The sequence below is a fragment of the Filicampus tigris genome, chromosome 2 (genome assembly GCF_054856515.1).
Source record: "Filicampus tigris isolate MCC_2025a chromosome 2, RoL_Ftig_1.0, whole genome shotgun sequence".
NCBI lineage: Eukaryota > Metazoa > Chordata > Actinopteri > Syngnathiformes > Syngnathidae > Filicampus > Filicampus tigris.
In genome coordinates this window covers 34,860,877-34,872,259 of record NC_141218.1, presented here as the reverse complement: position 1 = coordinate 34,872,259, position 11,383 = coordinate 34,860,877, and the positions used below count along the sequence as shown (strand labels likewise).

The 11,383-nt window shown below is 41.8% G+C and overlaps 1 long non-coding RNA gene across 1 annotated transcript; it reads left to right on the top strand.

Annotated features, from left to right (window-relative positions):
• Window positions 1-4,486: 4,486 nt before the first annotated feature.
• On the top strand, window positions 4,487-9,224 carry LOC147152197 (uncharacterized). The gene is made up of 3 exons (XR_015085819.1): window positions 4,487-4,519; window positions 5,497-5,592; window positions 9,040-9,224. It is a non-coding gene; the product is annotated as an uncharacterized LOC147152197 (long non-coding RNA).
• The last annotated feature ends 2,159 nt before the right edge of the window (window positions 9,225-11,383 follow it).

Here is an 11,383-nt window from a genome sequence, read left to right as displayed (position 1 = left end):
AATCCATCCTGGTATGTGTAAATGAGTGTACCAAGCTTACCATGGTGACATTAGACCCGTTTGCATGCAAAGAGGTGCTTGCGAGAGAATGACAAAGGAACAAATGAACCATGCAAAAAAAAATAAAAAGAACCTACTCCACCAGTTTTACTAAGACAGCTCAGCTCACTGATAGTTTCCCATTTCTTGTAATTATTTTCAAATTTTGAAGCATTTAACCTTCCTACTCTTATACAAGTGTACACATAAGTCGAATACGATCAATTGTACCACATGAAAATGTACAACCCCTCTTTGTATAAGGTGTAATGCGAAGTTAGGTTGTCATTTAATGTGGCGTAAAAAGAAGTTCAGCACAGTTTATAGTGAAGCAGTCAATGTACTCCTGCTACTACAACCCAATTGTTTTGTTCTCTGTCAAACTAGCCCTTAGTTAAAATAAATTGCTTTTGTATGAAACGTATCCTACTTCACAGTAATGAACATATACTGTACACTGTATGTCACAATCTTTTTTTCCTGCTCCCCCACTTGGCTCAGAGAGGAAGCACTCCTACCCGGGGAACGGGAAACCCTGTTTCAAGACCAGCATGTGCAAGTTACTTCAAATGTAATGGTGACTGTATCCTGTTGTGCAAATATGTCATGTGTAGAAATAAATCTGATTTGGTGCCAAGAGCTCTGTGTTGTGTGATATTGGGTGTGCCACTATCCGTTACAGCATGATCTGGCCGGCACACAATTCCCCCTCCCCTGAATTGCCCTGAGAGGACTGAAGGTGTCCTCAAGCAACATGAGCATGTGCCGTCTCCAGTAACTTTGTAAGCCTGCCAAGCAGCTCAAGCTTGCGCTCACATTTTCAGCCAACAAGCTGCAAGAAGATCACAATCGTTGGTGTTCCAGAATGCTGCACTCTCCCCGCTCCTCTTCCTCCACCTCCAGTTTCGGCTCCATTACTCCCCTCAGACACTAGCGAGCCCCAAGTGGGAACCCCCGAATGCTATAGTGGAGACCCAGACACACGTGGCCTATTCCTCTCAATCTGCACTTTGTTGTTCTCACTCCAGTGGCGAACTTTTGCATCTGCACAAGCTAGGATCAAACCACCAACAACAACCTGATGGGTCGGGCTCCACTGGGAGGCACCGCAGACTGGGAGAGACGGTGCCAAGCATGTCGTTCCTTTCAGTCATTTTCAATAGAGCTTCAGGCAGGGAACCACGATGCCACTCTTTTTTAAGACCAAGTACGAGCACAAGTACTTTCAAGATTCGAGAGTTCTTTATTTTTGCGGTGCAGCCAGCGAGACAGAGACAGACAACAATCCGCAAAAACAACAATGTCAATAATAAAGCTCATGACAAAGTAGTTCAAATGAATTTATAGAAATAAGAAACAAACTAAAATTACAATGTGACCACAGTAGGTTAAGCGTGCGCTAAATGCTAAAAGGGCTCAAAAGTAACTTAAGGTCGTCAAAAAGACTTAAAATGCCAACGATCGATTCTTGGTTAAACGGCCAATGGCCACAGGAACCCACAACGTTTTTGACCATGTGAGCGCTCATCGATATAAAGTGCCAATAGTTGATAATGCCACTACGTTTTACAGATGAGATAAAATTATTTTAATAAAAATATTTTCAAAAACACAAAACTCAAAAAAAGTCTTGAATAGGGTACAGTGCCTTGAAAAAAGCATTCATACCCCTTGAACTCATTTTGCCACATTACAAGCACAACTCAAATGTTTTTTTTTTTTTTTATTTAGATTTTGTGTGATCGACCAGTGCGAAGTAGTACATAATTGTAAAATTGAATGGAAATGATGTGTATTTTTCAAAAGTTCAAGCAAATCAAAATTGTAGAGCCATCTTTCTTTGCAATTGCAGCTGCAAGTGTTTTGGGGGTATTTCTCTCCCAGCCTTAGGCATCATCTTCTTTTCAAAATAGCTCCAGCTCAGCCCGATTGAATGGAGAATGTCTGAAAAGCAATATTCAAATCCTGCTCAATGGGATTCAGGTCTGGACTTTGACCGGGCCATTCTAATTCTGCCGCCATGTTTCAAAGTGGGTGGGGAGGGTGTGTTGAAGGTGATGAGCAGTGTTCGTTTTCCACCACACAAAGCACTTTGCATTTAGGCTATAAAACCTGTAAACCTATAAAACCTTATCTGACCAAAGCACCTACTTGAACATGTTTGCAGTGTCCCCTACACGGCAAACAGGACTTATTTAATACCACAGGAGTAAAACTCCTGTCCTCATGGGCCAGTATTTTGCATGTTTTCGATGGCCCCCTCATCCAACACACCTGATTCAAATGATCAGCTCATCAACAAGCTCTTCAGGAGCCCGATAACGATCCTGATCATTAAGTTGTGTTGGAGGAGGGAAACGTAAAACATGCAGGGTAGTCGCCTCGAGGAATGGAATTTGACTCCCGTGTCTTATGCCTTTCTTTCAACAATGCTTTTCTTCTTGCCACTCTTCCATCAAGGCCAGATTTGTGGAGTGCGCAACCTAACGTTGCTCCTCCAGAGTGACCATGAGCCTCTGGCGGCTTCTCTAACCAGTGCTCTCCTCGGTCAATCTGTTAATTTAGGTCGAACATTTAGCCATGTTGCAATTGTGCCTTACCTTTGATGATATTTGGATTACCGATTGAACAGTGCTCCTTGATGTGCTCAAAATTTGGGACATTTTTTTTTTTACAAAATACATTCAAATATGTGATCATAAGGTCACAAAATGTGAAAAGGTTAAAGCGGTATGATTACTTTTTCAAGGCATTGTAACACTTTTTATAGTTACAACTGGTCATGACAGACATTTTAACATCCTATTGGCGGTTTTTCTAAAGGTCTTGCCACAGATTTTACTTAAATGTAGCCCTTGAACACAAAGACATTTTTCTTCTCAAATAAAGCTGTGGCAGGACAACTGAGGTGATACATTATCCTACTTACTTCGCTACCCTGGAGTGGGCTTTTAATCTTGCTACTGGCAGGATCCACCAGGTAGCCTACGGGACCCAAGTGCGGTGGCACAATTGCTGTGGTCTTTGCGAGGGGAGTGCTACTATTTCGACCAGTGACTGGAGGCGGCGCTTAAGAAGTGCTCGGCAGACGCGATTTAGTAGAGCGACTGCCTCTGTCACCGCCTTGAGCAAAGTTCATCATCCAGATGAGTACAGACGATACTCAACACCGGTGTCGGTATGCAAGTGGGTTGCGCCTCATTGACTACAGATGAGTGAGAATGGACAGGGTGGTCATTTAGTCTCAGAGACTCAAGTTAAAGCCAAGGTTCATCTATGGTTGAGTGACATCCTTGCCTTTTGCCCAACCTTTTCCAAGCCTGCCTTCTCCTCCCTCCTCAGAAATTCACGTGACCTGGTCCGTATCCGAGAGGGAGACGAGTGGGAGACGGCCTTCAACACACCTGCAGGGCATTATGGGTACTTCATGGCCATTCGCTCAGAGCTGCACTTAGCCAAATCTCACAGTGAGACATTCACAGGAAGACTAACGACCAAGTACCTGATGTTGTGCAGTAGGCCACGCCCCTTTTAAGGCACGCATACAACACTACAGCTGTTATTGTGACTTGGCTTGTCCCAATTTTTTACACTTCATAAAACTGTCTTTTCATTTTTTTTATGCTTTTATGCAATATAGGGCTACTTTCATAATGTATAATGGGGAGTATCTATTTGATATTACGAGCAAACAGTGTTATGAGCTTGGTCGAAAAATATATTATACTCGTAATCAAGGTACAACTGTATTTTTCTTCTCTTCTGACATTCTTTGTCTCCCATTGTTGAGGCTGCTGCCTCTTTTGGTATGTACTATATCTTTTGGCGATCCACCAAAAAGTGCAAGAAAAAGGCACATACCACGTCAATCTTTGCTCACTGTACTGAAGTCTCTTGAGGTAAAGTGAAGTCTCATGTGATATGTTAAGATATTGCGCAGTGTCATCCATGATGGTGGTATGGTCAAACATGTTTTCCCTGAAAATTTGGATCAAATTTTAAATCTTTATGAGCTCAAGGGCATTTGGCTGAAACGTTTCTATTCTACTATATATGGCTTCTTTCAGTACCAAAAGGCAATTTGTTTTCAGGTGGCAACAGCGCTGACATGTTAGCCAGTATGATTAAAACCTTTATTCCAAGTGAGCCTTCAACTGATTTATCTTAGAAGACTAATGTATTTATTACTTGTGTTACGGTTTATGAATATGGGTTTTGAGGCTTCAACTCCCTGGTTAAGTCACCTTTTAAATGAACTCCGGGATCATTTTAGCTTGACCTTGTCAAGCAAGAACACTGGAACATTGTGACCCTGGGTTTTCCTGGTTTAAACACCGACCTCTCTGTACTGAGTGGTCAGCTGTTTCCTCTCCTCTGGCAAGTCGAGCCATCTTTAGAAGCTTTGGCTATAAATCCAAATAATACTGGAGGCTAATGCACTGGGACAATGTTTGAAGCACTGCAGTCTCAGGGAGATAAGGTGAGTGATACTGAACAGTCTAGTTATATGTACAGTAGGCTTATATGAAGAATCATTTAAAGATGTATTTTTTAACTGTGTCAAACATCAGATTAATGTCAGTGCTCCATTTGTCTCCTGTATGCTGAAGTAATTTTGGATCAAAGACTGGCGTACAGTATGTGGTTTGTCTACTGCAGACAAACAGTCAGTGCAAATGACTATTTTCGTCCAGTCACTTTGTATTATCTTAACTGCACTTGCTGATATGCGAACCAATGCTGTGAAGCTGTGCCAGCAGAATGTCAAAAATGCAATGAGGCAGGGTCATGTCATTATTCTATATGAGAAACGGATGTTCAATGTTGCTTAACAGCCAGGAATCAACTGTAAGGTAATCACTAAGATGCTTGCTACAGTCATATTTTTCCTTTTATTAGTGAGGACAATCCAGAGATAAGCACAAACAAACAGTAATAATAATAAAAACTGTACTTTAACATTTGAAAGTACCGTAGTCATAAAACCAGAGAAATTCTCACTCTATAGAAAGTTTGAGAAAGCAAGTTGAAGTGGGTGTACTCTGCTAAAACTCACCAAAAAATCATTTTTAATTGATCTCTGAATGTATTTGAGCAAGGCACACAGTGTTTGAATATAAATATTAAGTGTAATTCAGGGCGTTTATTTATTTTGATTTTTTTAATTAAACCAAATGCTTTGGGTATGACTCCTTTCCCATGAATGATTGGGTAACGCAGGTTGCTGTACACCTGGTTATTACTACATATACAACACAGTTAAGGTTGGAGTTCAAATCTGAGCTCCACTTTGCAGAGTTTGCACGTTTTCCCCTTGCTTGCCTGGGTTTTCACAAGGTATTCTGGTTTCCTTCCACATTCCCCCCCCAAAATGCATGCCAGGTTCAATAGAGACGTTACTGTAAATATATCCAGTGTAAATGCTTATTTGGCTAAATGTGCCCTGTGATTGTCCAGGCTGTACCCGCGCCTGTTGCCCAAAGTCACCTTGGATATGCTTCAGCTCACCGTTACAAGGACAAGCACTATAGAAAATGGATGGATGGACTATGGGTAAATGAATGAACAATTATTCATTGATGGCTCTGTAGATACAATTATATACATTTTCAGTGGTAGAAAAAAATACTTTTCCTCATTAGTTTTAAGAAATAAATTCAATAAAGAACAACAGAGGACATGTTCACAAGGTGAGTCTATTTATGTCACAGTAAAGCAAATCTAAACCGAAAGGATAACAACAACTATGATTGTATTCCTTCTGTCATAAATAATTGTGGGCTATTCACTGCTGGTTGTTTGACTGCAGCTGCGCGTGTCCACAACTCCCATAGATCACAGAGAATGGAGTGAAGATGTCATAAACAATTTGAGGTGTTTTGTACATTCGCTTTAGAACATCTTAAGCACTTTGTATTTCTTCATCCTGGACACGGGCATTATTATAAAACTTGGACTTACTTGGACAAAAATTACAACATTGTACTCCACACAACTTTGCAGTGGTTTGTTGCTGGTGTGGCTTTGGAATTGGTTTGTTACCAATAACCTTATCTTAGCCTAGATATCTTAGATGCTATCTAATCGCTTTAGGTTATACAGCTGCCCTATTCTGTATTTATTTTTTGCTTCCATAGCAACCACCGTCACAGAGAGGTCTGCATCGCCGGTCATTTTTATTTCAAAAAGGAAAAAGGCTGCAGAAAGTCTAAAGTAATTTGTTTATTATGTGCAGCATTTCCCCAGCCAATGCCTTTTTTTGTTACTTCGATATATATACTGTATGTATAGTATCAAACAAAAAACGTGCAACTAGCATTTTTTTAATGTACTGTACTTCAGTCTAAATTTCGCGTATTTGTACTTGTCTTTGTTTTTTTTTAACTATTTCTGGCAACTTTCACATACTCCACTACATTTAAACACATTAGTGTGCCTTAAAGGTATACTTTTGCTCTGATACATTTGCCAACGACCATCTTTGTTACTCATTACTGCAAAATAAAATTCGCAGTAGTTGCTTGTTAGTGATTGTACAATGGAGCACAAAGCCGAATAACAATCCTGCCTGAAGTGATGTGGTTGGGATACCAATAGGGGGAAGTCATGAAACTGACACACAGGTAATCAGGAGTCCTTTATTTCGTCACATACAGTCGGTAGTCTCTTTCTCTCTGTCTTTCTCTCTCCTTCCACCGGACGGCCACATAACAACCAGGCCAACTGCTTTCTAGGCAGCTCATGCGCTAAGTCATTTGCCAACGCACAGATGTTTAACTAGATCAGGGGTCGGCAACCCGCGACCCCGGAGCCGCATACGGCTCTTTCATCCTTATGATGTGGCTCTGCGTGGCTTGGGAAAAGAAATTACAAGTGTCCGATTGAAGTGCTGTGTAACGCCTTCCAAAGATGTCAGACGTTGCTCGGTTATCTCCCTTTTTATTTTTCCAACACGACAGCCTTTTTATTATTCCAACTACGGTGCAACAACAGTTCCGTTGTAAGTACACACAGATCTCATCCTCCTTCTCGCCGTCTGCTCATTCCTCTATCACTCGCACTCCCCTCCCATCCAGCGAGTCGTGTGATAAATTCGGGAGCCTTGGAAACAACAAAACTTAGCAAAACACAAACGTCACCACAATACAGATAAACCAATTCGTTACAGTATGTTGTTTGTCTCAAAACGTGCATCATGTTCTTAGTAAGTCAAAGTTTTTAACTTCTTTCTTCATACCTTGTGCAATTTCGGTGATAAGAATTCGCCTTCTTCAGAGACGTTTGACAGCCATTGACGACGAGTCAGTAGGCAGCCTGCGTGCTCAGAAAGCCCAGCGACACAAAAACTGCACAATATCTGAACAAAGTAGTTTTTTTCATTTTTTTAATTGCAGTTGTAAATTGTAACATTTTTGGGACCCCGAAATATGTCATGTCATGTCATTTTCCAAACCGCTTATCCTATATAGGGTCGCGGTGAGTTGCTGGAGCCTATCCCAGCCGTCAATGGGCGAAGGCAGACTACAACCCGAACTGGTCGCCAGCCAGTCGCAGGGCACACATAGACACTGTCACTGAGCGGGAATTGATCCCACGCTGCCCGCACACAACTCAGGCGTGTGTACCACTACACTATCAGCGGACACCCCGAAATATTGAAATAAAATTATATTGTCGCTGTCGGCCGAAAATCCCGTTAGTCCAAATATGGTCAAAATATTATTATTTTTTAATCATAAATCGATTCTAATAGTCCTTCCTTACTTCGTCTGTAATTTTTATTTTGGAGGTAGTTATATGTGGACGTGAATGTGCAATAATGTATTACAACTTGAACGAAGCGGTGCCTGGGAATTCAAACAAGCTGAAGTTTTTTGGAGGTTAACGTCAATAAGTGTCTGCGGCTCTCTGTGCTTTCTTTTCTGTGGAAACCGGGTCAAAATGGCTCTTCGAGTGTGAAAGGTTGCCGACCCCTGAACTACAGCGTTGAAGTAAACTAAATAAATTATTAAATGTAAATCAATTTGAAAAAATATTTTCTAATCCTCCATTTCCGTAATATTGCAAAATTTCGTCCAATTCTGTTGAATAGTGATGCAGTCATTTTAATCCACTCGTTTGTTACGTCTCGCCTCGATTATTGTAACGTTTTGCTCTCTGGTCTTCCCATGTCTAGTCTTAAAAGTCTGCATTCAGTCCAAAATGCCGCAGCAAGACTCTTGACAAGAACGAGAAAGTTCGATAATATTATCCAATTTGCATTGGCTCCCAGTCCACTTGAGATGCGATTTCAAGGTTTTGCTCCTTACCTACAAAATACTGCACGGCTTAGCACCTTCCTATCTCGTCGACTTAGTGATACCATATGTTCCGATCCGAAACCTTCGGTCACAAAATGCCGGCCTTTTAGTGATCTCAAGAACCAAAAAGAAGTTTGCAGGCTCTAGAGCGTTTTCTATTTGGGCACCGATGCTTTGGAATGCCCTACCCGCAGATATTAGAGGCACTACCTCAGTAGAAATGTTTAAAACACGGCTTAAGACTTATTTGTACGATTCTGCATTTAGTTGAACTGTTTGTTTTGGGGCGGCACGGTGGTCGACTGGTTAGCACGTCCGCCTCACAGTTCAGAGGTCGTGGGTTCGATCCCGGCTCTGGCCTCCCTGTGTGGAGTTTGCATGTTCTCCCCGTGCCTGCGTGGGTTTTCTCCGGGCACTCCGGTTTCCTCCCACATTCCAAAAACATGCATGGTAAGTTGATTGGACACTCCAAATTGGCCCTAGGTGTGATTGTGAGTGCGGATGTTTGTCTCTGTGTGCCCTGCGATTGGCTGGCAACCAGTTCAGGGTGTCCCCCGCCTACTGCCCAAAGACAGCTGGGATAGGCTCCAGCACGCCCCGCGACCCTTGTGAGGAGAAGCGGTACAGATAATGAATGGATGGATGTTTGTTTTGGCCCCTTTACTGACGCTTCTATTCTTTTTCTGCCCTCTTTTCCCAGGCTTGGGAATTAGGTGATGACGACCGAATTGGAGGTTGCTGGTTCGATACAACAGCAACTGACGGCTACAAGATCGGAGGCTGACCACATCCTCGTAGACGCTGCTATGGAGATTTCTACATTGACCATTGGGCCCCTGCTCACTTCACCGATATCATCTTCCTGCAGCACTTCATGTGATTAACTTTCTCATCACTTTAATAAACACTGTATAGTACTATAATGTGTGTTCAATGTTGCCCACTTGGCATCCATTGCAGCCTGATCATCCTGGAAGGGGGATTCCCCCATCTGTGATCCCTTGTCAAGGTTTCTCACTTTTCTCCAGAAGTTTTTTTTTTAATTTTTCCTTGCCCTCCTGGGGGTTAAGATCAGGGGATGTTGTGTATTTGCTCTGGTGCATATGTGAAGCCCTTTGAGACTTTCCTGTGATTAAGGGCTATATAAATAAATTTGACTTGACTTAATTCTAAAACTCATTTTTACATCCACTATTTAAGTATATTTAATGTCAGAAAAGCATACTTTTGATATTAACATAAACATCAAATGTCAGCTAATTTAAGACTTATACTTTAGTAATATTGTAAAATATTACTTTTACGTCTGCCGAAGTTATTTTCTGTTAAAGTACTTCAATTTCACTCAATAATTGCTTTCAGGTACAATGCACAATCCTGGATACTACTGTTAATTTTACAACTTTTACTGCAAACTTCATTGGGGGTTAGGTTGTAAAGCTCTCTGCAGCATAAGTAGGAAATTGAATAATCTTGGCTGTCTTTCCATATCTTTGCTAAATATTCATTCATTTATTCATATACAGGTGACTGAGCAGGTGGATGCCAGTCAATTAAGTTTTTCATTCATCTTTCATAAACAACACTTCAGAGATGATGGTAGAGATGGAGAGCAATCAAATTCCACAATTATGTCAGCTCTCTTTTGAACACAAACCTATTAATACAAATTCTGCTAATGCAGCCCTCAGAATTAAGAAGCTGCATTATTCATCATGTGGGATCAATCCATGCACAGAAACTGAAGGGAAATATAAGTTCCATTCAGGGCTTGATAGGGCATATTCATCTGAAAAGAATTGAGTGAACTGAAAGGCAGGAGCTGCTCAAATGTCTCCATGAATCTGGCTCTGAAATGTTAGAAAGTTATTAAGAATTCCATCTGAACAGTGTGCCATAAACAGGAAAAATCAGATGTCAACTGGAAGATGGCACATAATGCTCATGTACTAAGATTCCTTCCGGGCCTTTGAAAGATCTAAGAGGATGTACATATCAATGTGTTAACAGTTGGCGGCAAATGACCACTATCAAGTGGAATTTGAATAAAGTAGTTTAGCGGTTCTCTTGTGCTCCAATACTTACACAAATTTCCAGTACTGGCACAGCAGTCCATCAGTCATCATTCTGTCATTATTTCATCCTGGCCCAGTCCAGAGGCGTCAGCGGCAGCCAATTCGCATTAGTGATGGGCATGACATTTCTTTTCAGTGAACTGAATCCTTACAATGGGTTCGTAAAAAGAACCAGTCTAAAGATTTGTTCATTTTGTCTGGGACATCTCTAGACTGTAAAAATCTATCCAAACCAGACGCGTTATGTAAAAATCTTGTCATGTTCCTGTGTTCTGTGGCTGATTGTGTTATTTTTCCAGTCCCTGAGTCTGGTGGATGGGGGGAATCTCCACTGCACATCTGCTTGGCATTACAATTAGCTGGGTATATTAGGAGCTGGAGAAGTGGAAGATAGTTGCTGGAATGTTGTTGCTGTTGTGCTACGTTCACACCAATCCTGGAAGAAACGTTCCGCTTCGCTTCATTCATTGAAACCTGGATGCTGCAGCCGCTCATTCGCCCACAGTGGAGAGGGGAGGGGCTTCGCTTGGTAGTAGACAACAACAGCATTTTTCAACACCACAATCAAGTGGCCGACACACTATGCTAATGCTAACAATATTGCTGTCTTGGTAAAGTTCAAGAACTATAAAAAAAAAAAAAAACGCAGAGTGAACAGGACACTGTGTGGCTGTGTGTGACGACATATGCCCGATGCCCGATTGGCTGCCACGATGTCCGATTAGCTTCAGCAAGGCGAAATGGCAAAAAAGTTCATTTGTTTTATACATGGCGAATGGGCGGATTGTCGGTACTTCGCTCCGCGTGCCACTGCTCCAAACGCATCATTTGCGCCGCCCCGCCCGCAACCGCGCCTGCCCGCGTGAACTACATTGGCTCCAATTGAAACGCGCCGCCAGAAACGCTCCCAACAGAGTTTGTGTGAATGCAGCATTAGTCTGTTTCCATTATTTGAACACGTACTTGTAT